General features: G+C 42.6%; 1 protein-coding gene and 1 non-coding gene across 2 annotated transcripts in view; both read left to right on the top strand.

Moving 5' to 3' along the window:
- Positions 1–27,670, top strand: part of AK5 (adenylate kinase 5) — a 291,825-nt gene that overhangs the window by 69,984 nt on the left and 194,171 nt on the right. The window lies entirely within an intron of this gene.
- LOC114811967 lies at positions 25,601–25,738 on the top strand. The gene has a single exon (XR_003759661.1). It is a non-coding gene; the product is annotated as a small nucleolar RNA SNORA7 (small nucleolar RNA).

The raw sequence follows: 27,670 nt of genomic DNA, 5'->3' as shown, positions 1-27,670 counted from the left end.
TCACTCACTCTCCCACTAACTTTCCCAACTAAATTCCCGTTATTACCAAAGACTCACCTAGCATTTTCCTCTTTCCTGCCGTACACTATTCCCAGGCCTTCATCAGGGAAGTTACCCTGATTGTGAAACTACACAGTCTAATTTAAGGTCAGAACGGTGAGTTCCGCCCTGTTCCCTGCCTGCTGCAATCATGTAATCGAGGCAAGGGGTGAAACTCTCCATCCGCCTTATAAAATAACTCCCTCTCCTTTTCTGTCTGCCACACCACAGTTCCCCACATCTTCACAATCCTTCAGAAATCACCACTCCTCCAAGAGGTCTTCCCACACAGAGAAGCAGCGTGGCTCAGTGTAAAGAGCAAGGGCTTGGGAGTCAGAGGTCATGGGTTCTAATTCTGGCTCTGCCACCTGTCAGCTGTGTGACTTTGGGCAAGGTACTTAACTTCTCTGTGCCTCAGTTACCTCATCTGGAAAATGGGGATTAAGACTGTGAGCCCCACGTGGGACAACCTGATTACTTAGAACAGTGCTTGGCACATAGTAAGTGCTTAACAAATACCAAAATTATTATTATTATTAATAATAAAACATGGCCCGGTGGAAAGAGCATGGCAGGGGACATCTGTAGGCCTGGGTTCTAGTCCCAGCTCTGTCACTGGCTTCCTGTTTGAGTTAAAAAAAGTTACTTAAACTCTTGGGGCTTCTGTTTCTTCATCTGAAAATGGAAATCGATAAGATAGTTTTGAGCCTGAAGTGGGATACAGATTGGGTCGATCTGAAAACCTTGATTCTACCTCAGCACTTAGCACTTAGTAGGTGCTTAATAAATAGCCCAATGATTGTTATTCTCCACTTGTAACTTCCCAGGTCCCAACTGTGCACTTTGCACAAATCAGGCACTAACGCTTCTCAGTCTCCTGTTACAGTTTTATAGGTCCCCTATTATTTAAGCATGGTTTTCCACCTATATGTTAGCTTTCTTCCTTCTTATATTCTTAGAGAAGCAGCATGGCGGAGTGGATAGAGCACGGGTCTGGGAGTCAGAAGATCATGGGTTCTAATCCCGGCTCTGCCACTTGTCAGCTGTGTGATCTTGAACATGACACTTCACTCCTCTGTGTCTCAGTCCCTTCCTCTGCAAAATGGGGATTGAGACTATGAGGCCCCACTTGGGACAGGGACTGTGTCCAACCTGATTTGCTGGTATCCACCCCAACGCTTATTACAGCAAAAGCGCTTAACAAATACCACAATTATTATTACTATTATTGTTATTATTATTATAATCTTTGAATTATTTTAGTCTCTGTCTCTTCCTCTTGATCATAACCCCCTCAAGGTTCTGGAAAACAATGTTCTACATGCTGTAGGTGCTCAGTCGATTATATTGGTTGATTGGCACAGTCATTCAATCAATGAACCAGTGGTATTTATTGAGTGCTTATTTTGTACAGACCACTATATTAAGCACTTTGGTGAATACAGTGCAATGGAGTTGGAAGACATAATCCCTGCCCTCAAGGATCTTGCAATCTAGTTGGGGAGACAGGGTCTTTTGTACTGGGATCATGTGATCAAATAGGGCTGGCTTAAATTCAGGCTGGAAGGACAGTTTCTGTCAAAGAAGGAAGGGCTAAGGAACCCCCATGTGGGACCGGGACTGTGTTCAACCCTTTGCTTATTTGCTGATTTGCATATATCCACCCCAGCGCTTAGTACAGTGCCTGGCACGTAGTAAGCATTTTTAACAAAATACCATTTATTATTATTATTATTATTGTTATTATTATTAAATGGTGGTTTCAGTGGCCCTAGATAGTGTCTTTTCCTGTCTCAGTATGGCACCTGGAGAGTTTTCAGGACTCTGCCAGTCTCAGCTATCGGAGGGAGAGTCAAGCAGGGGTATATCCATTACATTCCTAGCTTGGGCAGTGGCTAGCGAGTGGAAGGCAATCTGTTAAAAGACAAAACTCACCTGTGCTGGGCAGCAGCATGGGGGAGAGTCGAGGGTGGAGACTCAATTTACTGCACAGAAGAAGGCAGTGGTAAACCACTTCCATATTTTTAACAAGAAAATTCTGTGGATACACTACCAGCATGATAGGGGATGGAAGTGGGGTGTTTTGGGAGACATATGTAAATGGAGTCGCTGTGGATCGGAAACAACTCGACAGCATAAGACAAGAGACAGTCCTTAGAGCCAAAGTCTGCAATTGACAATATTACCACCTACTAATTGGAAAGCCATTATCTGCAGCAAGTTATGTATGGAACATTTGGAAAATCCATTATATCAAATGCTACCTCGTGTATATTTAAGTGAGTTTCCTCAATTTATGTCAGGCTAATGATCAAGCAATGATATTTCCTGAGCATCTGCGAGCTAGGCCCTATAATAAGCCCTTAGGAGAATTCAGCTGAAGCAAGTCACATCTTCCCCATCCTTAAGGAGCATCAGATGCAATGAGGGAGACCTACAAATATAAATGACAAGCAGTGGAAACAAGAGAGAGAACAAAATGGGTAGCAGTGTGAATATTGCAAACTGATGGAAAAAATAATAGATAAGGGTTGAGAGTAGGAGATTCAAAAGCACTAAGAATTAACATGATTTAGGATGTTGGGGATTTTTCTCACCGACTCTGACATCCCCACTCTTTGACCACAAAATTCTTGCCCACACTCTCACAAGCACAGCTTTCCCGCAAAACTAGCTTTGTCCCACATAGAGGTCTTCCTCCTTCCCTCCCTCCATTTATCCCTGGCCATAACAACTCCTTTGGACTCCCTACCCAACCTCTCCTGGCTTGATGCTGAAACCCACACCCTGAGTTCCAACTTCTTTGCCAAACAAAAAAGCGGCTTAGCCTAGTTGTAAGAACACAAGCCTGCAAATCAGAGAATCTGGGTTCTTATTCCGGCTCTGCCACCTGCCTGTTCTGTGACCTTGGGTAAGTCACTTAACTTTTCTGTGCCTCAGTTTCCTCAACTGGGGAGTCAAGACCTGTTCTCCTTTCTACTTAAACTGTGAGCCCCATGTGAGACAGAGACTCTGTCCAACTAGAGTATCTTGTCCTTAGTTCAGGGCTTGGCTTCTTCCCCACTGCTTTTAACATGCCCATATCTCTCCTATACTAAAAAAAACCCCTTCTTTGACCCCATGGCTCCCTCCTGTTATCGCCCCATGTGCCTCCTACCATTCCTCTCCAAAGTCCTTGAGCAAGTTGTCTACATCTGCTGTCTCAAGTTCCTCTCCTTCAATTTTTTCCTTTACCCCTCCAACCTAGCTTACATCCCCTACAGTCCACTGAAACCACCCTCTCAAAGGTCACCAATGATCTCCTTGCCAAATCCAAGGGACTCTACTCCATCCTAATCCTCCTCGACCTCTCAGGTGTTTTGACACTGTAAACCATCTACTTCTCCTGGAAACGTTACCAAACCTTGGCTTCACTGACAGTTTTTTTGCTGTTCCCCTATCTCTCTGGACGCTCATTCTCAATCTCCTTCATAGGCTCCTCCTCTGCCTCCAACCGCCTAACTGTAGGGGTCCCGAACCTTCAGTTCTGGGTCCCTTTCTAGTCTTCAATTACACCGACTCCCTTGGAGAACTCATTAGCTCACTTTGTTTCAACTACTACCTCTATGCGGATAATTCCCAAATCTACATCTCTAGCTCTGATCTCTCTTCCTCTCTTCACTCTCATATTTCCTCCTGCCTTCAGATATCTCTACTTAGATGTCCCGCCATCTCTTCAAGCATGTCAAAAATAGATCTTATCTTCCCACCCAAACCCTGTCCTTCCCCTGACTTTCCCATTACTGTAGACAATGGCACCATCCTTCCCATCTCACAAACCCAAAACCATGGTGTTATACTTGACTCCTTTTTTGATGCAACCCACATATTCAATCCATCACTAAATCCTGTCAGTTTGACCTTCACAACATTGGTAAAATCTACGCTTTACTCTCCATCCCAAACTGCTACCACATTAGTCTAGTCACTGCTCCTATCCCATTTTGAGTTTTGTATCTGCCTCCTTGCTGACCTCCCAGCCTCCCGTCTCTCCCCAGTCCAGTCTACATTTCACTCTGCTGCCCAGATCATTTTTCTACAAAAACATTCAGGACATGTTGCCCCGCTCTTCAAGAACCTCCAGTGGTTGTGCATCCAGCTCCACATCAAACAGAAACTCCTTACCGTCAGCTTTAAAGCACTCAGTCACCTTGCCCTCACCTACCTCACCTTGCTACTCCCCTACTACAACCCAGCCCTCAAACTTCACTCCACTAATACTAACCTTCTTATTGTACCTCCATCTCATCTATCTCATCACCGACTTCTCGCCCACATCCCGCCTCTGGCCTGCAACATCCTCCCTCTCCTTATCCAACAGACAGTTTTTCACCCCACCTTCAAAGTCTTACTGAACCTTCAAAGCCTATTGAAGGCACATCTCCTCCAAGAAGTCTTCGGTGTCGAAGTCCCCAGTTCCTTTTCTCCCTGTCCTTTCTGCATCACTCTAATTTGCTCCTTTTATTTCCAGCCTCCCTCCCAACCCAACAGTACTTATGTATATATCCTTTAATTTTATTCATTTATATTACTATCCATCACCCCTCTAGACTATAAGCTCGTTGTGGGAGGAAATGTGTCAGTTATAATAATAATAATAATAATGTTGGTATTTGTTAAGCGCTTACTATGTGCCGAGCACTGTTCTAAGCGCTGGGGTAGACATAGGGGAATCAGGTTGTCCCACGTGGGGCTCACAGTCTTAATCCCCATTTTACAGATGAGGGAACTGAGGCACAGAGAAGTTAAGTGACTTGCCCACAGTCACACAGCCGACAAGTGGCAGAGCTGGGATTCGAACTCATGAGCCCTGACTCCAAAGCCCATGCTCTTTCCACTGAGCCACGCTGCTTCTATTGTTATACTGTACTCTCCCAATGCTTAATACAGTGCTTTGCACACAGTAAGCACTCAATAAATACAACTGACTATGTAAGTGCTTAACAAATACCACAATTGTATTATTACCTCAGCTCCCTTGCATCCCTGTCTAACCATCAATCTTGCATCATCAACGTTTAGTCTTAAGTCATCTCTCTAGTGCACTTTCTTTGCTCATGTGCTCACATTTAGACTGTGAGCCCACTGTTGGGCAGGGATTGTCTCTATCTGTTGCGGAACTGTACATTACAAGCTCTTAGTACAGTGCTCTGCACATAGTAAGCGCTCAAAAAATACAATTGAATGAATGTATTAGAGGCATGGAGCACTGTGGCATAGGCATCTGGCTGACCTCATCCAACTGAAATTCATCCTCTCCTCTAAGAACTCTGACTTCTCTGCCCAGCAACACTACTCCTCCCCTATTAACTCCCATGCCTACCTCCCACACCACCTATTTTAGACTTAATAATATTTGTGGTATTTGTTAAGTGCTAATTTTTTGTGAAGCTCTGTACTAAGAGTTAGGTAGATACAAGATAATCAGGTCAGACACAGCCCCTGTTCCACATCGGATGTTGGGTCTAAATAGGAGGGAAAACAGTATTTAATCCACATATGGGAAGCAACGTGGCATAGTGGATGGAACAAGGGTCTGGGAGTCAGAAGGTCATGGGTTTTAATCCCAGCTGTGCCACTTGTCCACTGTGTGACCATGGACAGGTCACTTAAATTATCTGTGCCTCAGTTACCTCATCTGTAAAATGGGGATTGAGACTTAGAGTCCAGCATGGGTCAGGGACTGTGACCAATCCAATTTGCTTGTATTCATCACAGCGCCTAGTAGTAATGATGGCATTTGTTAAATGCTTAAAGGTAACAAGTACTGTTCTAAGCGCTGGGGTAAATACAAGGTAATCAGTTTGTCCCATGTGGGACTCACAGTTTGGATCCCCATTTTACAATTGAGGTAACTGAGGCCCAGAGAAGTGAAGTGACTTGCCCAAAGTCACACAGCTGACAAGTGATGGAGCCAGGATTGGAACCCATGACCTCTGACACCCAAGCCCAGGTCTTTCCACTAAGTCAAGCTGTTTCTAAATGATTAAGGCCTTGATAGTTTCAGTTGTAGACGTAATCCCTGACCATAAAAGAGTTCAGAGGTAGATACAAGTCAATCAGGTTGGATACTATCCCTATCCCATGTTGGGCTCACATTCTTTATCCCCATTTTTTACAGATGAGGTAACTGAGGCATAGAGAAGTTAAGTGACTTGTCCAAGGTCACACATCAGACAAGTGGTGAAGCTGGGATTAGATCCCATGACCTTCTGACTCCCAGGCCGGTGCTCTATCCATTACACCATGCTGCTTCTACAGTACAGTGGGCTGTACTAGTACAGTGCCTGGCACATAGAAAATGCTTAAAAAAGACCACAATTATTATTATTGTTATTGTTTTACAGATAAAGAAACAGAGGCACAGAGAAGTTAGGTGTCTTGCTCAAAGTCACAGCAGACAAAAGAAGGAGCTGGGATTAGAACCAAGGTTCTCTGACTCCCAGGCCTATGCAATTTCCACTAGGCTATGCTACTTCCTTCCTTAAAATCCCTGCATGCTCACCCCACTTCCTCTCACCCGACAATTTTGCCAATTTTTTTTTTTAGCAAAACTGAAACCAATACGTGTGAATACCCCCAAATTCCCACAAAACCTCACCAACTCTCTTACCGACCTAACTGTTCTCTCATGTTTCCTGACTAGCACTCAAGATGAGAGACTTTCTGCTATTGAAATTTGCACCCTCAACTTTCGCCTCCCACACCATCCCCTTACACCTACTCTTCTTCCCTCCCTGACCATCATCTTCAAAACACTCACTCTCCAAATGTTCCTTCCCTCTGATTTATAAAACACCTATGTGTCTTCTATCTTTAAAAACCTTCCCAACCATCTGCTACCATTCATGTCCTACTGCTACTTGAATGGGTTGTTTACATCCACCGCCTCCACTTCCCTCTCCTCCAACTCCCACGTCGAACCCATACAATCCTGCTTCCACTGCCTCCAGCCTATTGAAACTGCTCTCTCCAAGGTCATTAATGACCACCTCCTCAATAAATGTTAGGATGATTTGCTATGAAGAGCCTTGAAAAAGTCACGAAATGTGCTGATGTAATAATTGCCACAAAAATACAAACTGTCAATTCTGTGGTCTTTCCAGTGACAGTGTATGGATCTGAAAGCTGGAGGGTGAAAAAACAGGATAGAAAGACCATCGATTCTTTTGAAATATGGTATTGGAGAAGGTTTTTGTGAATACCATAGACTGCCTGAAAGACAAACAAATGGATTTTAGAGCAGATTAAGCCAAAGTGGTCTTTGGCAGGCCAATGACTCGACTTAGGTTAACATATTTTGGACCCATAATCAGGACTAATTCTCTGGATAAGGCACTAATACTAGAAAAACTCCAGGGAAAATGAGGAAGAAGCAGACCAGCAACTAGATAGATAGAGACCATGACAAAGATAATGGAAGAACCATTAGAAAGGTTCCGGATTATGACAGAGGATGGGACGTTCTGGAGAAAGTATATCCATGGAATCGCTATGAATCAGAAATGACTCGATGGCACTTAATTATTATAATAATAATACTCTGCCTTAATCCTTCTTGACCTCTCAGTAGCCTTTACCCCGTGGACCACCCTATCTCCTGGAAACACTATCTAATCTTGGTTTCTCTGACAACAGCCTCTTCTGGTTCTCCTCCTTTCTGGCCTCTCTTTCTTGGACTCTTTCTCTGGCTTCCCTTTCTGACTCCCACCCTCTTACTTTGTGAGACCCTCAAAGGTCAGTTCTGGTCCCCTCTCATTTGGGGACCTCAGGCACTCTCACAGCTTCAAATACCACCTGTACACGGATGACTCCCAGTGCAGCCTCATTATCCCAGACTCCTGTTCTTGGCTGAAAAGTCTTATCTCATCCGTTCCTCCAACACCTCAAGATCAACGTGCCCAAAACTGAACTCATATTCCCTTCCAAATATTCTCCTCCCTCTACCTTTCTCAATACTGTTGACACAACTACCATCCTACCTACCTAATCCTCCTCAATCTAATCTCCTTGTAGGCAGGGAATGTGTCTACCAACTCTGTTACATTGTACTCTCCCAAGTGCTTAGTACAATGTTCTGTACACAGTAAGTGCTCAAAAATACCAATGATTGATTGATTGACTGACATTTCTGCTGGCTTCAACAATGTAGATCACCCCCTTCTCCTGGAAACTGTATCTAAACTTGGCTTCACTGACACTGTCCTCTTCTTGTTCTCCTCCTATCTCTCTGGGCATTCATTCTCAGTCTCTTTCATGGGCTCTTCTTCTGCCACCCACCACCTAACTGTGGGAGTCCCTCAAAGCTCAGTTCTGAGTCCCCTTCTATTCTCCATCTACACCCACTCCCTTGGAGAAGTCATTCTCTCCCATGGCTTCAACTGCCATCTCTATATTGATGATTTCCAAATAATAATAATAGTATTTATTAAGCACTTACTATGGGCCCAGAACTGTTCTAAATACTGGGGTAGATACAAGGTAATCAGGTTGTCCCAGATGGGCATCACAGTCTTAATCCCCATTTTACAGATGAGGTAACTGAGGCCCAGAGAAGTGAAGTGACTTGCCTAAGGTCACATAGCAGACAAGTGAAGTGGGGATTAGAATCCACATCCTCTGACTCCCAAGCCCAAACTCTTGCCACTAGGCCTCGCTGCTTCTCATAGTCCTCTCCAAATCTACCTCTCTCCTCTTCAGTCTCATATTTCTTTCTGCCTTCAGGACTTCTCTACTTGGTTGTCCCATTGAAACTTCAAATAAAAACAGAACTCATTTTTCCATCTAAACCTGTCCAACCACTGATTTTACCATCACTGTAGACACCACCACCAACCTTCTTGACTCACTAGCTCTTAACCTTGCCACTATAATTGACTCAACTCTTGTTTAACCCATACATTCAATCTGTCACCAAATCCTGTCAGTTCTACCTTACAACATTTTTAGTATCTACCTTTCCTCTCCACCCAAACTGCTACCAGGCTGATCCACACACTTATTCTATCCCACCTTGACTAACTGCTTCAGCCATCTCTCCTCTCTCCAGTCCATGCCTCACTCGCCTGCAAGGGCTATTTTTCTGAAAAACCATTTAGTCCGTATTTCTCCACTGCTCAAAAACTTCCAGTGGTTAGCCATCCATGTCTGCATCGAAAGAAACTCCTTACTATTGGTGTTCAGGAACTAAGGTAGCTCTCTCCATCCTACCTTGCCTTGCTGATCTCCTAATATACCCCAAGCATTTAGTACAGTGCTCTGCATACAGTAAGCACTCAACATTAGGCACTCACTAAATAGGTAATAAATCTCCTCACATGATTTACCCCTCCTGCCACTCCAGCACTTTTTTTAATAGTATTTGTAAAGTTCTTACTATGTGCCTGGCACTGTACTAAGCAGTGGGGTAGAGAGAAAATAATCCGATTGGACACAGTAATAATGTTGGTATTTGTTAAGCGCTTACTACATGCAGAGCACTGTTCTAAGCGCTGGGGGTAGACACAGGGGAATCAGGTTGTCCCACGTGGGGCTCACAGTCTTAATCCCCATTTTACAGATGAGGTAACTGAGGCCCAGAGAAGTTAAGTGACTTGCCCACAGTCACACAGCTGACAAGTGGCAGAGCTGGATTCGAACCCATGATCTCTGACTCCAAAGCCCATGCTTTTTCCACTGAGCCACGCTGCTTCTCGTCCATGGGGAGTCTTAATCCCCCTTTTACAGAGGGGGCAACTGAGGCACAGAGAAGTTAGGTGACTTGCCCAAGGTCACACAGCAGACAAATGGTGGAATCTGGATTAGAACCCAGGTCCTCTGACTCCCAAGCCCAACTCTTTCCATTAGGCCACGCTGCTTCATACGTCCATATCACCAACTCCCTCAAATACACCTTAGAAAAATAATAATAATGATAATAATAATAATAATGATAATAATGGCATTTGTTAAGTGCTTACTATGTGCCAAAGTACTGTTCTAAGCACTGGGGTAGATACAAGGTAATCAGGTTGTTCCAAGTGGGGCTCACAGTCCTAATCCCCATTTTACAGATGAGGTAACTGAGGCACAGAGAAGTTAAGTGAGTTGCCCAAAGTCACACAGTTGATAAGTGGCGAGGCTGGGATTAGAATCCATGACCTCTGACTCCCAAGCCCAGGCTCTTTCCACTAAGCCACACTCAGAAGGTCTTTGAAGTTGGGGAGAACTGTAGTCTTGCTGGATCTGATAATCAGGGGGAAGTCCCAGGCCAGGGGACAGCATAAACAAGGATTAAGAGTGGGAAAAGGCAAAAAAAAATGCAATATGATTTTTAATGATAAACAGTCCCTCAATCGTATTTGTTGGGCTCTAAGGCTGTGCCTACATTGGCTAAGAGGAGTCAAGAGTTGATCAATTGCTCATCCAGCAAGGTTTATCAAACACATTCTCCAATCTGGAAAACTCATGCACAAAAATCACCCATTTTAAATTCAGTAACAAGCTCTTTTGGTTGAATAATTTGGAAAATTGCCTCAAATCTGCACTACATTTTCTTATGTAAACACATTCATAATATCAGACACCCTAAGTTGCTGCTCTATTATAAATTTCAAAGTGTGTAAAAGTCAAATCATTGCAGTCAAATAATATCAGTTGCTCTTATCAAATCCATTTATCAAAGACTAAATACCGACACATCACACTTATCTTGTTAAGCAGACACTGTTTTCTTCTTGCTTCTCATTTCCTCTTTCTCCACTCCCTTCTGCTTCTTCCTGATTTACTCCCTTTAGTCACCCCTCCTTCAGCCCTACCTCATTCAAGAGCTCAATAAATGCTATTGATCGACTAATTGATTATGGACATATCCATAATTCCTTAATTTATATTAATTTCTGTTTCCCCTTCTAGACTGTGAGCTCGTTGTGAGCAGAGAATGTGTCTACCAATTCTGTTGAACTGTACTCTCCCAAGTACTTAGTACAGTGCTCTGCACACAGTAAGCTCTCAATAAATACGACTGATTGATCGATCAACTGAACTTTGCATGCTGCTAATTAAATTGCAGGATTCAGCAGATTTGTGAAATATTCTTTTGAACACTTATTTTAGTACTATAGTGAAAGGTGAGGTCTGAGTTATCTGAAAACTGTTTAATACGAAAATTCTCATGTCTCTAAAAAAATGAATCAGGATTAATAACTGTGATGTTTATTAAGCACTTTCTATGTGCCAAGGACTGTATTAGCACTGGGGTGGATACAAGAAAATTGGTTTGGGCATAGTCCCTGTCCCATGTTGGCCTCGCAATCTCAATCCCCATTTTAACGGAGAGGTAACAGGCACAGAGAAGTGACTTGACCAAGGTCTCACAGCAGATACGTGGGGAGCTGGGATTAGAACGCACGACCTTATGACTCCCAGGCCAGTGCTTTAACCACTATGCCATGTGAATTAGAACCTAGGTCCTCTGACTCCCAGGCCCATGCTCTTCCCACTAGACCATGCTGCTTCTCCTGGAAGCAACCAGGCAGCCAGATTGTTGGGAGGAGGAGGAGGGGGAGGAAGAGGAGGAGAAGGAGGAGTGAGGAGGAATGGAGAGGAATGAAGAGTGTGAGCTGGATTGTAGTTGAAGAAAAGAGTGGACCAGTAGGAGAGAGAGAAGGTTGAGGGAGAGGAAAGGTTGGTGAGTCTGCCTGGGATGATGACAATAGCCAGGCAACCTCAATGTGGGATGGGTAATGTCAGCCTCATGAGAAAAACAGCAACTTTCCCTGATTGGAGTGTAACCCTGAGTTCCTGAATTGGGTGCATCAGGGAAATTGTGGGATTTTCTTGCCCAGAAATTGATGAAGTAGATAACAGCTTTTTATGTCTTAGATACAGTCCTCCCTGGAGATGTGGGTCAGATTAGGTGATCTTTGGCCCTATGATGCTATAGTTCTCTTGGGAACTTGAAAACATAGAAAAGTGCCTCAGTGCACTCAGTCAAAGACGTAGCAAAGCAATGCACTGTTGGAAGACAATGACAGAAGAAAAATCAATCTGTCAAGGACCCATCAGTACTTCCGCTGTCCTTGAGAACCTTGGGAAAGTTGGAATACCAAGAGACAAGTTCAAAAACAGCAACAGGAGCCGAAAATAGCAGACCATCAATGCAGCAAAGGACGATTTGTATGTACAATGTGGAAGAAATGAATTATTGGCCTTCACAGAAAAACTCATGAATAAGATCTTACCATCAGTAGCATCACCTTTACATGTGAAGACTTGCTAAATATTTATCCAGAAATATCTTAAGTCTGTATTATTTATCTCAGTACAAGCCCATCATCTTTCCCTTGATCATGCTTTCATACCTGGGCTTGCCTTTCCCCTGCCTGGGATTAACAAACCTGTGGCCTGCTTTTCAACTTTTTATAAGAACACATCTTTTTCCTCATTTGTCAGCCTAATGTTTTGTTCTGCATTTCTCTTTATATCTTTTTTCTCAGCTCTTTAAGCTGAAGTCTTTTTTCCCTGGACATTGTTGTCATAACTTTACAGTAGTTCTGCCCATTTAACATTCATTTCCACAATTTTGCAGGCCTTGATTAAACTTCATGTTATTAAAAAGCCCTCAGTAGTTTTCTCAAGTATTTTCTTTGTCATGAAACAATGAAAGTATTGCAGACAATAGTGCCTAATAATGCATAAGGACTCAATAAATGCCAGTGATTGGTGTAAAGGAAAACATCGATGCCAATTACGATTCCTTTATCATGACCTGCTCAGTGAGTTCTCTGGCTTGTCTTGAGCACCGAAAGTCGAGCAACTTTCCCTTTTTAAACCCTTCTAGACCCCTTTCCCCAATTTCATTTGACCCGCTTCTTGATGGACAGGATGTGAAGCTGAAGATAGCACAGTGCTCTGCACACAGCAAGTGCTCAATAAATACGATTAACTGAATTGAAAGAAATTGAGTGGGCACAGTCTATTAAAGAGGTACTAGTAATATTATTTGTTTAGCACTTATTACATGCAGGGCACTGGGAAAAAGTACACAGGTCTGAATTAGAAACAGTGCCTACTCCTTGGAAAGGTTTAAAATCTAAAAAAGGGTCTCATATTTTGCTGGGCTACTGTTATTTATGGGCGCGTTGGGTTGTTTCTTTTTTAATTAGTGTTTGTTAAGCCCTTACTATGTGTCAGGCACTGTATCAAGTGCTGAGGTAGATTCAAGCTAATCAGGTTGGACTCAGTCAGTCAGTCAGTCAATCATGTTTATTGAGCACTTACCGTATGCAGAGCATTGTACTCAGCTCTTGGGAGAGTACAACAGAACAATATAACGGATACATTCCCTGCCCCACCCCCCAGCTTACGGTCTAGAGGGGAGACAGACAATAAATAAAGAAATTACAGATTCATTCATTCATTCATTCAATAATATTTATTGAGCGCTTACTATGTGCAGAACACTGTACTAAGCACTTGGAATGTACAAATCGATAACAGATAGAGACAGTCTCTGCCCTTTGATGGGCTTACAGTCTAATCAGGGGAGACAAACAGACAAGATACATAAATGTTGTAGGGCCGTAACAGGGGATGAATAAAGGGAGCAAATCAGGGTGACGCATAAAGGGATGGAAGAAAAGGAAAAGAGGGTTTAGTCAGGGGTTCACAGTCTTAAATCCCATCTTACACATGAGGTAACTGAGGCACAGAGAAGTTAAGTGACTTGCCTAAGGACACACGGCAGAGCTGGGATTAGATTTGTGTCATTCAGCCTCTCCTCCCAGCCCTCCTTACGCCATCTTAAACTAAAGAACAAGTCTTCATTGCTCCTCTGTACTATATTTCATCCAAAGCACATCAACATCATGTGTGATAAAGAGGAGACAAAATTCCAGAACAAAACTGAATGCCTATTCTAAATCAAACATCCCCGAACAATCCTATCCTCACTATTTCACAGTTACACTGTTCAATTTAACCTTTATCCTGTCTGCAAATCCCAAGACTTCAGACTTGTCGGTGGCACTAACTCATCTCAGAAACTGTGTGAAAGTAAAATATATCAAAGACCATCCTAAAAGGCAATTGATGAATCAACTGTTTCAGTTAAACTCTATAGTTCATAGGAGTCCACCTGCTGGCTTTAAATAGAGCTCATTCAATTCTAAAGCACCCAGATTGGGTTCAGAGTGTTAAAAATGCACCACTGTGACTAACCCACATGTACAGTGGAGACGAAGGAAAATGAATAACCCATGCCATCGCCATCATCAACATCAGTGGTATTTGACTGCTAGATACTGTACTAAGTGCTTGGGAGAGTACCCCAGAAGCAAAATGTTTCCTGCCCTTGAGTAGCTTAAAAATGAATAGAGTCCTGTTCATAGTGATTAATCAACAAATATTGTAACAGACAAAGTCAGAAGGAAAAATTACTTTGGTCTGAACACTGTCTGGCCAATTATGCATCTACTGCAGTGGTTGACACAGACTAAGAGTTTAACAAATGCCAAAATTATTATCGTTATTATAAAATGTCATCTCAGTTTACACTCAGCTCCCCAGGGAATTTATCTGCTTATGTAGCTACTGCTTCTAATCTCTCCCCAATCTCTCTTGCTAGTATTGACCTCTCTCTTCTGAAACTCTCACTGGTTCCTGCCTTCAAGACATCTCTACAAAAATTCCCCACCAGCACCTCAAGCTAAACAAGTCCAAAATGGAACCTATCTTCCCTCCCAAATCCCATTCTCCAACTACTTTTCCTATCATTTTGGACATCACTACCATCCTTTCCGTCTCCCACTCCCGCAACCTCAGCATTTTCCTCGACTCCTCCCTCTCTTCCAATGCTTATATTCAGTCTGCCGTTAAATCCTGTCAATTGTTCCTCTACCCATTCCAGGATCCACTCTTCCTCTCCATACAAATGACCGTCATGCTTGTCCTGACACTTCTTACATCTCAGCTTGATTCTTCCTTGCTAATCTTCTTGCCCCCAGACATTCCCCTTGCCAGTCTACCTCACACTGGAGTGAGAGCACTGTATAGGAAATAACAGAGAGGACACATTGCTGGGAAATTTGATGCTAGTCCTTTGGTGGGGTATGATCCCAAAGTGACCTGTAACAAGTTCCTATAAAACTAGTGGAACAGTACAAATACACACTCATTCACACCCACACACACACACACACACACACATTCAAAAAAGATGGGGAGATGTTATTTATGGGTGTACTTTAAATCATCTATTCACAGTTGGCACTCAACTATCCAGTGTATATATCTAAAGATCATCCTCTGGCATTCTGATACATTTTCAAGTTGCAGCATCTAACAGTTTTTTAAGGTTTTCTTTGTAGTCTCCTGTTGTATCTGGAGTCTGTGTCCAAGAAGAGTCATCATGCTTTGCCCAAACTAAATCATGTGCAATCATGTGGGTAGACATGCTCCCTGTCCACAAGGAGCTTACAGTCTTAAGGGGAGACAGACATTAAACTAAATTATGGTTAAATATATAAGTGCTGTGGACCTGAGGATGGAGTGAATAATGGGTACAGATCTAAGTGTAAAGATGCTGCAGAGGGAGGGAGAGAGGAGGGGAAATGAGAGCTTAGAGTAGGGGGAGGCTTCTTGGTGATGGTGGTTCTACTGAGACTTTGGAGGTGGGCCAAATGATGGTCTGACAGACATGTATATTTGTACATGTTTATTGCTCAGCATATTTTATTAATGATGTGCATTTATCTATGGATCTATTTATCTATTTTGATGGTAGTGATGCCTGTTTATTTGTTTGGCTTTGTTGTCTCTCTCCCCCTTCTAGACTGTGAGCCCATAATTGGGTAGGGATTGTTTCTATCTGTTGCCGAATTGAACTCTCCAATTGCTTAGTACAGTGTCTGCACACTGTAAGCACTCAATAAATATGATTGAATGAATGAATGAATGAAGGGGAAGGACATTCGAAGCCAGCAGCAGGACATGATAGAAGGGTCGGCTGTGAGAAACGTGAAAATGAAGTACAGTGAGTAGGCTGGCATTCCAGAAGTGAAGCGAGAGTGCTGGGTTATAGTAGGAAATAATTAAGATAGGAAGGGACAAACTGATTGAGAGTAAGTTTCTGTCTGATGCAGAGGTGGACAGGCAACCACTGGTGTTCTAGAGGAGTAGGGAAACATGGACTGGGCTTAAAAAAAATGATCTGGGCAGCAGAGTGAAGTATGCACTGGAGTGGGGAGAGACAGGAGGCAAGGGAGATCAGCAAAGAGGTTGATGCAGTAATCAAGTTGGGATAGGCTATGTGCTTAGATTGGTGTCGTGGTCATTTAGATGGAGAGGAAAGAGGGATTTTAGCGATGTTATGAAGGTTGAAGAAAACCATTCAATATGATAGTACTTCAGGTGTATGCCCCAACAACAGATGCAGAGCAAGAAGAAATAGGTTTTACGATGAAGTGCAGAGAGAGATTGATACAAGCTGCAAGCAAGACACATTGATTATTAGTGGGGATTGGAATACAAAAGTTGGTAATGGAATGGAAATGAAGGTTGTTGGAAAATATGCCCTTGGAAATCTGATTCATGCCGGGGACTGGCTTACTGATTTCTGTGAATCAAATGACCTTTTTTATTGCCTACACCTTCTTTATTCAACCTAAATGATGACTGTGATATGGACTTTACCAGATGGACTATATAGATATCAAATAGACTATCCTATTTGTAGACAGAGATGGGAGAGTTCTATCTTGGCAGCAAAAACATGGCCTGGAGCTGACTGTGGAACAGATCGTGAGCTGTTAATGTATAAGCTCAGGCTAAAACGTAGAAAGATCAATCATGCCTTACAGCTGCCCAAATATGACCAATTTGACCTGACCAATACTCCCCCTATATTTAAGGATCATGTAAAAAATAGATTTGAGGCACTTAATATCACAGACAAGGAATCAGAAGAAATGTGGACGGAGATTAAAAATGTCATCAAGAAAGAAAGTGATACAGTATTACAAAAGGTCAGAAAGAAGAAAAAGCCAAAATGGATGTCAAACAAAACTCTGGAAGTAGCCAAAAAAAGGAAGGAAACAAAAATCAGAGGACAAAAGAACCTGGTTAAAGAACTGAGCCGAGAATTCCAGCACTCTGCTGGGAAGGACAAATGGGAATATTATAACAGCATATGCAAAGAAATGGAAGTCAATAACAAATGTGGAAAGACAAGATCACTATTTCAGAAGATTAAGGAAATTGAGGGAACATTTCATCCTTGGACTGGCTTTGCCAAAAACAAAGATGGACTGATAATAAATAATACCAGTGAAATCAAACAGAGATGGAAAGAATATACACGGGAACTATACCAAAAAGATAGCAATATACAAGAAGAATATAAGGAAGCTCCTTATGAATGAGAACCACTCATCATGGAAAGTGAAGTTAGATCAGCTTTACACTGCCTCGCCAAAAATAAGGCACCTGGCTTTGATAGGCTTCCTATTGAGGTGTTTCAGGCAGCCAAAGAGGAATCGGTTAAAGTCCTTACCAAATTATGTCTACAGGTAACCACTCAGTGGCCATATGATTGGAACGGATCAGTTTATGTCCCACTCCTGAAGAAAGGAGATACAATTAAATGTGACAGTTATTGTACATTTATCTTGATCTCAAATGCCAATAAGGTACTGTTAAAAGTTATACAGCATCGAATGGAAGCCTACATGGACTGCAAATTGCCTGATGTTCAAGCAGGATTCCAGAAAGGATGAGGGACCCGATATATTATTGCTGATGTCCGTTGGATAATTTAAAGGACAAGAGAATATCAAAAGGAAGTCAGCATGTGCTTTATTGATTATAGTAAGGTCTTTGTGTGGATCACAAGAAACTCTGGAGCACATTAAGGAAAATGGGTATATCAGACTGTTTAATTGCATTAATAAGGAAACTGTATGACAAGCAGGAGGCTACAATAAGAACAGAATATGGAGAAACAGATTGATTTCCCATTAGTAAGGGTGTAAGACAAGGATGCATCTTATCACCTTTTCTGTTCATTCTTTATGCCAAATACCAATGAGAGAAGCAAGATTGGATGAAGAGAATGGGGAGTAAAGATTGGAGGAAGGAATAGAAACAACCTTTGGTATGCTGATGATACAACCCTACTAGCAGCCAAGAAGTCTTGAAGGGCTTATTATTAAAAGTTAAGGAACAGAGCAACAAGATGGGCCTATATTTGAATATAAAGAAAACAAATATCATGCCAACTGTAAGTTTTAACACATTTGTAGTGGATGGAGAGAAGACTGAAACACTTAACAATTTTTCTCTTCTAGGATTGATAATCAATAATAAAGGAACTAGTAGCCAAGAAATATGCAGAAGATTAATGTTAGGCAGACTTGCTATGAAGAGCCTGGAAAAAGTCATGAAATGTGCTGATTCAACAATTACCACAAAAGTACAAATTATTAACTCTATGGTGTTTCCAGAGACAATGTATCGATCCAAAAGCTGGACAATGAAAAAATAGGTTAGAGAGAAGATTGATTCTTTTGAAATGTGGAGTTGGGGAAGATGTTTGCTAATATCATGGACTGCCCGAAAAATGAATAAATAGATTTTGGAGCAAATTAAACTGAAGTGGTCTTTGGAAGGCCAAATGACTCAATTTAGATTAGCATATTTTGGACACATAATTAGGAAGACTGATACTCTGGAGAAGATATTAACGCTGGGAAAAGTCCAGGGGAAACTTGGAAGAGGCAGACTAGCAGCTAGATGGATAGAGACCATAACAATGATAGTGGAAGAACCATTAGAAAGGTTGTGGATTATGGCAGAGGACAGGACGTTCTGGAGAAAGTATATCCAGGGAGTCATTAAGAATCAGAAATGACTCAATGGCACATAATAATAGTAATAATAATAATGAAGGTTGAACCGACAGGATTTGGTGACAGATTGAGTATGTGGGTTGCATGAAAGTGATGAGTTAAGAATAATGCCAAGGTTATGGGCTTGTGAGACAGGGAGGATGGTAGTGCTGGCTACAGTGATGGGAAGGTCAGGGGGAGGAAAGGGTTTGGTTGGAAATATGAATTTTGTTTTGGACATGTGAGGGGTGAGGTGGTGTTGGGTCACACAAGTAGAGATGTCCTGGAGGCAGGAAGCAACATGAGACTGCAGAGAAGGAGAGAGATTGGAGCTGAAGATGTAGATTTGGGAATCACCCACATAGAGATTGTAGCTGAAGCCATAGGAGTGAAATAGTTCTCCAAGGGATTGGGTGTAGATGGAGACTAGAAGGGGACCAAGAACTGAGCCGTGAAGGACTCCTACAATTAGGGAGTGGAAGGCAGAGGAAGAAGTCATGAAAGAGACTGAGAATGAGGGACCAGGGATATAGGCATAGAACCAGGAGAGGATAGTGTCAGTGAAGCTGAGGTTGGATAATGTTTCCAGGAGAAGGGGAGGTCAACAATATCTGAAGCAGCTAAGAGATCAAGGAGGACTAGGATGGAGTAGATTTGGCAAGAAGATCTCAAAGAACTCAAAGCACTCAATAGCAAGCATTAGCTTGGAACATTTCCAGTATTCAAGATGAGAAAAATGAAACATTGAAAATTGAACACTTGAGCGGTGCAGCATCTGATTTAGCCCCACTCTATTGACAATCTCAGATGCAGATCACATCAGTCTTCAATAAAAAACAAGGCAATATGAGAAAAATAACAAGATCATCCCGGATATGTAATAAATTCTCACTTTCTGTTTCTGGCTCTAGTCAATAAATATCTGTTGACATACAACTTTTGCAAACACACACCTCGCTTAGGAACAGGGGTGTTCTCTCTCAGCAGGAAGTGGGCTGACTCACTGACTCACTGGGGGCTGATTTCATAATAGTATTTCAGTGTTACCTAGTGATAAGGAACCAGACCTACCATAAGCAATATTACTGTTGTGAGGCTTCATATAGGGGATTGTCTCTATTTGTTGCCGAATTGTACTTTCCAAGCACTTAGTACAGTGCTCTGCACACAGTAAGCACTCAATAAATACAACTGAATGAATATAGGAATTTACAACCAGAGCAGAAGGGAATGGATGGATAAATCAACATTCTTCCTCCTTGGGAAAGAGAATAATTTATTTTATTTCATCTTTCAGTTGACTTTAAACCACATATAGGTGAAATGTAATCAATAATCTAGCATCAACATTCTCATAATAACCTTGTTTCTCATTATCTTCATTGCTATCTTGATCTTATTTATGAGCAAGATCACTCCCACTTGAGAAAGACAAACAGGAAGAAAAGATTTCTACCAAAAGGCTAAAAAAGACATATTGACTACTTCCAGGGTTATCGACACCAAGTCAAGCTCAGCTCCCTTTTAACTGAGCTCATAATCATTTCAGAGTCTCCTGCTTCTATGACACTTTGTCAATATTGTCTCCTAAAATCTCTTAAGATGCATTTTCAGAGAAAGAAAACCATACGGCAAGTAGTCAGCGGCTAAGTAAAAACCCCTTTCATACAAATGGCTTTATATGAACTTCTGTTTCAACACTACAGTGATTGAATTTTGATCTTGTGTTCCAGAATCAGATCACCATCATCAACAATTTATAACACCATTTACCTTTTACCAAGAGTCTGCTGCACAGGGAAAACTAAAGAATGGAGAGAGAAGAGAGAGATCAGCATTAAGTGGATTAGGGTCTAAGGGAGAATTAATGGGAGAAAAAAATATAAAATTTAGAGAATGTGGCAGTATGAAGGGAAAGCCTGAGAACAATCAATCAGTGGTATAAATTGAGCACTTACGGTATGCAGAACACTGTACTGAGTATTTGGGAGAGTACAATACATTAGAGTAGCCATATATGACCCCTGAGCCACAGATCCCTGAATCTAGAATTAAAATAGTATCTTCCATCTAAAGTATATAGAATTGTGCAGATGATTAATTCACATGAAACTTAAAAAGCTCAGCATGTCTAAAATATCCTCAACTCTGGTGTCGCTTTAAGCAAGATTTAACCTTTTGAAGCTTTTCCTCCTTCTCTCTGTTGGAATGGTAACTTTATGCCAAAAAGAAGTCGGGGGATATGATGTTTTAAAAGTTCAGATGATTGATTTTCCTTGTCTGTAAGAACAAAATACTTAGCAATCAACAAATTGATTATATTTATTAAGCACTTACTGTGCGCAGAGCACTCCACCAAACAGTTGGGAGAGTACAATACAACAGAGTTGGTAGCCATGTTCCCTGTTCCCAGGAGCTTACTAGGAACTCCACACCAAGGTCTTTAAAGCACTCAATCAGCTCTCCCCCTTCTATCTTACTTTGCTGATTTCCTTCTATAACACAGTTCATATGCTTCAGTCCTCCAATGCCAATCAACTCACTGTACCTCAATCTTGTCTATCTCGCCACTGACTTCTTGCCTACATCCTTCCTCTGGCCAGGAACACCCTCACCTTCAAAGCTGATTAAAATCACATCTCCTCTGAGAACATCCCACCCCCCCCCCCACTCCCCCACCCTTCCACCCTCCCCTCCACCCCCCCACTCCCCCACTCCCCCACACAAAGTCCTCATTTCCCTTATTCCCACTCCTTTTGCAACTAACCCACTTGAATCTGTATCCTTTAAGCACTTGTTATTCACCCCATTCTCAGTCCCACAGCACTTATGTATGTATCCGTATTTTTTTTTAATGCATGTCTTCCCCTCTAGACTGTAAACTCCTAAGAGCAGGGAATGTGTCTACCAATTCTATTGTACTGTACTTCCTCAAGTGCTTAGTTCAGTGCTTTCCACACAGTGAACATTTAATAAAGACCACTGATTGATTGAGAGGACAGATATCTTTAATACAAAATGTAAATGTTCATAGTTAAATATTAAGTAATAATAATAAGTACTATTATCATTATGGTATGCATTTGTTAAGTGCTTACCATGTGTGTGGCTTAGTGGATAGAGCACGGGCTTGGGAGTCAGAGGTCATGGGTTCTAATCCCAGTTCCACTGCTTATCAGCTATGTGACTTTGGACAAGTCACTAAATTTCTCTGGGCCTCAGTTCTCTCATCTGTAAAATGGGGATTAAGACTGTGAGCCCCACATGGGACAACCTGTTTACCTCGTATCTACCCCAGTGCTTAGAACAGTGCATGGAACATAGTAAGCACTTAATAAATACCATCATTATTGTTATTACTAAGTGCTAGAGTGGATACAAGCAAATCAGGTTGGATACAGTCCCTCTCCCCCATAAGGCTCAGTCTTCATCCCCATTTTAAAGATGAGGTAATTGAGGCATAGAAAAGTAAAATGATTTGCCCAAGTCCACACAGCAGACAAGGGGCAGAGCCAGAATTAGAATTCGTGACCTTCTGACTCCTAGCCGCAAACTCTATCCACTACAGCATGCTGCTTCTCTAGGAACATGGTAATCCTTGGAACAGGAGCCGTTCACCTTTTTTTGCAGTAGAGTCGAACAAAATGAAACCTCTGAGCAGTAGGTAGGCAAAGAGCCATATTATTTATGGTTCCCCCACGCGATATGTGATGTCATTAGGGAGAGGGGAGAGAAGTGGTAGGAGAGGAAGGAAGAGGGCAGAAGTAAAAGAAAAATAGGAGAGAAAGGAGGAAGATAAGCAGGAGCAGGACAGCAAGAGTCGGAATGCTTGGGCACTTCTTCCAGGAGGGGCACATGGGCATCCACCCCTAGAAGGCCGTGGATTTGGTCCCTGTCCCCTTTTTGGAATGAGAGTGATCCTGAGAAACTTCTGGGCCCAGACTCATACTGCTCTGACTAGGGAATCCTCGTCTAGAGCTTCCCGGCATTCATCGGGGAGAGCAGTCTCACTCCCTGGACTTCCTTGGCACTACCCCCTACTTGTTGTGGAAGGGCAACGTGGAAGGACGTCAGAGCTGCTTGAGCTCACCTACTAAATGGTGAGTCATTGAGCTGTCATCTTGGCTCTCCCCTCAGTCCCTTTCCAGCTCTAAGGGGCAGGACAGCCTGCTACTCCCTGCCCAGCTTCCTGCAAATGTAAATGGTCATAGTTAAATGCTAAGTAGCATGGTAGTTTTTGAGCAGCTTCCTGTTTGCCATCAAGGGCGTGCCAAGTCCATGAGTAGGTGGCTAGGCCCAAGAGCAACAGCCAGCTATATGTAGCTCCTGACCCATAGGTACCTGAATCTGGAATTAAAATAACATCTTCCATGTAAAGTATACAGAATTGTGCAGATGATTAACTTACATGAAACTTTAAAAGCTCAGCATGTCTAAGCTCTGGAAGTTTAACATTTTGAAGTCTTTCCTTCTTCTCTCTATTGGAGAGGCGATTTTATGCCAAAAAGAAGCTGGGGGCATTGATGTTATAAAAGTTCAGGTGATTGATTTTCCTTGTCTGTGAGAACAAAATACTTAACAATCAACAGATCAGTAATATTTACTAAGCACTTACTATAATAATAATAATAATAATGTTGGTATTTGTTAAGCGCTTACTATGTGCCGAGCACTGTTCTAAGCGCTGGGGTAGACATAGGGGAATCAGGTTGTCCCACGTGGGGCTCACAGTCTTAATCCCCATTTTACAGATGAGGGAACTGAGGCACAGAGAAGTTAAGTGACTTGCCCACAGTCACACAGCCGACAAGTGGCAGAGCTGGGATTCGAACTCATGAGCCCTGACTCCAAAGCCCGTGCTCTTTCCACTGTGCAGAGCACTGTACCAATCACTTGGGAGAGTACTATACAAAAGAGTTAATTGCCCTCAAAAATCTGACAATAAGGAGGGGAAAAATAGTCTAGAGGGAGAGACTATCAGCATTCTTATTGCAGAATGTTTCAGGATGGGACTCAGATTTAGACCTACAACTCAGCCATCTGAAGAGGTCAGATCTAATACTAGAGTTATTTTTAGCAGAGTCTCCTGAGATCTCTACATGACAAGGTTATCAATCAATCAAATTTATTGAGCACTTACTGTGTGCAAAGCACTATACTAAGCCCTTGGGAGAGTAAAATATAACAATAAACAGAGCTTACAGTCTAGAGGTGGAGACAGACATTAATATAAATAAATTGCATATGTACATAAGTACTGTGGTGCTGGGAGGAGAGATGCATAGAGGGAGCAAGTCAGGGTGAGAAAGAAGGGAATGGAAGAAAAGGAGAAGAGGTCTTAGTCAGGGAAAGCATCTTGGAGGAGAAGTGCCTTCAGTAAGGCTTTGAAAGTCGGGAAGAATAACTATTTGTCAGATATGAAGAGGGAGAGAGTTCCAGGCCAGAGGCAGGATGTGGGCGAGAGGTCGGCAGCTAGATAGATGAGATACAGTGAGTAGGTTGGCAGTTAAATTCAGTCTGTTGATAAACAGCCAATTGACCCAAATTCCCACACATAACCTTCATATTTAGTGTTTTGCACCAAGTAAGTGCTCAGTAAACACCAGGGATTGATTGAATGATTGTTTTTAATCCCCCAAAGTCAAGGTACCATTAATTTCTCAAAAGCAGTCTCATTCCCCAAAGCAAGCAACTACGGGCCAGAAGAGAAACTGAATCCAATAAATGTCCAGTCCAAATGCTTCTTGGTCAACTCTCTCTTTGTTCTCAGGAGCTGCACAGGGGGCAGTGTGACCTGGTGGAAAGAGCATAAGACTGGAAGTCATGAGACATTGTGTTCTCATCCTATCCTTCCCACTTGCCTGTGGTATGACCTTGTGCAAGTCACTTAGCTTCTTACTCTTCAATTCTCTCACTGGTTAAATGGCAATAAAATATCTGTTCTTCCTCCCCCTTAGACTGTAAACTCTGTGTGGGACAAAGACTGGGTCTGATATGACTCTCCATTTTTTCTCTTTTTTTATGGCATTCATTATGTCAGTGAATGCCACGAATGCCAATGAATGCTTCCCACGAGAAGCAGCGTGGCGCAGTGGAAAGAGCACGGGCTTTGGAGTCAGGGTTCATGAGTTCGAATCCCAGCTCTGCCACTTGTCAGCTGTGTGACTGTGGGCAAGTCACTTAACTTCTCTGTGCCTCAGTTCCCTCATCTGTAAAATGGGGATTAAGACTGTGAGCCCCACATGGGACAACCTGATTCCCCTGTGTCTATCCCAGCGCTTAGAACAGTGCTCTGCACATAGTAAGCACTTAACAAATACCAACATTATTATTATTATTATGTGATTACTATGTTCCAGGAGTTGTACTAAGCACTGGGATAGACACAAGATAATCAGGTTGGATACAGTCCATGACCCACTTGGGACTCACAGCTTTAATCCCCATTTTACAGATGAGATAACAGAGGCACAGAGAAGTGAAGTGATTTGCCCAAGGTCAAGCAGCATACAAGTAGTGGAGGCAGGATTAGAACCCATGTCCTTCTGACTCTCATGCCTGTGTTTTATCCACTAGGTCATGCTGCTTCTCTCTTGTCCGTCCTACTTAGACTATGAGCCTCATGCGAGGCCTGATTATCTTGTGTCTATCCCAGCACTCCTCTCTCAGGGTCACACTTGGAGAGTTTCCAGTCCTCTACCAGTCTCAACTACAGGCGGGAGAGTCAGGCAGAGGCCTATCCATTCCATTCCTAGCTTGGACAGTGGCTAGCGAGTGGAAGGCAATCTGCTACAAGTCAAAACTCACCTGTGCTGGTGTTGGAAAATATCCCAAGTAACGAGTCAGGTTAGGCCACCCTTTTATTCATTTTGTTGCAACAAAAGGTCAGTGACTGTTTGGTAGCCAAAGACAAAGACCCGAGGATGAGTCCATCCTTATATTTCCCCCTGGTCCCGCTTCCCTAGATGACGCAGCACCAAGTCCCTCCCTCTAGTCCAACCCCTTCCCTCAAGTCCCATTTGTTCGTGTGTCAGATCGGCATATCACGTGCCGCTCCGCCCCTGTTTGTTGTTGTCTTCATTAGCCTCTCATGCTAGAGAAGCAGCGTGGCTCAGTGGAAAGAGCCCGGGCTTGGGAATCAGGGGTCCTGGGTTCGAATCCCAGATCTGCCATATGTCCGCTGTGTGACTGTGGGCAAGTCACTTAACTTCTCTGTGCCTCAGTTACCTCATCTGTAAAATGGGGATTAAGACTGTGAGCCTCACGTGGGACAACCTGATTACCCTGTATCTACCCCAGTGCTTAGAACAGTGCTCTGCACATAGTAAGAGCTTAACAAATACCAACATTATTATTATTATTATACACTAAGCTCCTTCATTATTGGCTTTGGGTCATCCAGTGGACACCCCATGGCTGAAGAAGTCTTCAGCAAGAAGTCTTCAGCAAATGCAGGTGTTGGGTTTCAAGGCTATGGATTTATGGCCAATAATTCACTGTTGACAGGATTGCTGATAATTTGGGGTCTCAAGGCTGCGGGGGGCAGTCAGGAATTCACTGTTGCCAGCACTGCTGATAATTTGGGGTCTTAGGACTATTCTGGCCGTCAGTGATTGGTTGTCGCTAAGGGTGCGGATAAGGTGGATCCTGGCCTTAACAGTCACTGTTTTCCTAGATGAGACTCAACACAATGAATAAGTATACATACTCAGTGACAGTAATGCATATACATGAGCTAATCACTATACGTAGTGAGAGTAATATTGCTACTACTAATAATAATAATAATGTTATTTGCTAAGCACCTATACACATGATCAGGGTTAAGGCTTGACCACACTGGGCAGCAGCGGCATGAGAGAGAGTCGAGGACGGAGATTCGAGTTTACTGTGCAGAAGGAGACAATGGTAAACCAATTCCATATTTTTACCAAGAAAACTCTGTGGATCCATTCCAGAACCATTGCAGGTGGAAGAGGGGCATTCTGGGAGAGAGGTGTCCATGGTGTCGCTATGGGTCGAAGATGACTCGATGGCATAAAACAAGACCCCAGCACTTAGTAGAGTGCTTGGTATATAGTAAGTGGTTAACAGATAGTATTATCATTAATAGCATAATTAATCATATTATTATTATCAACTGAGGAAGGTAACTGGTCCTCCCCAGGACTTCTCCTGGTCTCGGTGAGGAGATAAACTGAAGAATCTATATAACTGCAATAGCCCAGTACAAGAGAGTGAGTGTATGCCAACCAATCAACTCATCCCCCTAAGGATCCTGATTTACAGGCTTGCTGAAAAATGCTAATTCGGAAAGAGAGCAATACCCTTTTATTACCTAGCTCTTTCTCTGATAAAAATAATAATAATAGTTGTGTCATTTATTAAGTGCTTACTACATGCCAGGTATTATACTAAGCACTGGGGTGGTTACAAGATAAGCAGCTCGGGCACAGTCCCTGTCCCATGTGGGGCTCACAGTCTAAATCCCCATTTTACAGATGAGGTAACTGAGGCCCAGAAAAGTGAAGTGACTTGCCCAATGTCACACAGCAGACAAATGGCAGAACTGGGATTAGAACCCGTGACCTTCTGAATCCCACACCCGTGCTCTGGCCACTATGCCATGCTGCTTGCAAGTGGGTGACCACTACCTTATGGTGGAACAGGGCTGACATAGTCATAATGTCATATTCTCCCTGACTTAACTGTAAGCACCTTAGAGGACA

This window comes from Ornithorhynchus anatinus, chromosome 4 (genome assembly GCF_004115215.2).
Source record: "Ornithorhynchus anatinus isolate Pmale09 chromosome 4, mOrnAna1.pri.v4, whole genome shotgun sequence".
Classification (NCBI taxonomy): domain Eukaryota; kingdom Metazoa; phylum Chordata; class Mammalia; order Monotremata; family Ornithorhynchidae; genus Ornithorhynchus; species Ornithorhynchus anatinus.
The sequence above is the reverse complement of the archived record's forward strand: the minus strand, read 5'-3'. Positions and strand labels throughout refer to the sequence as shown.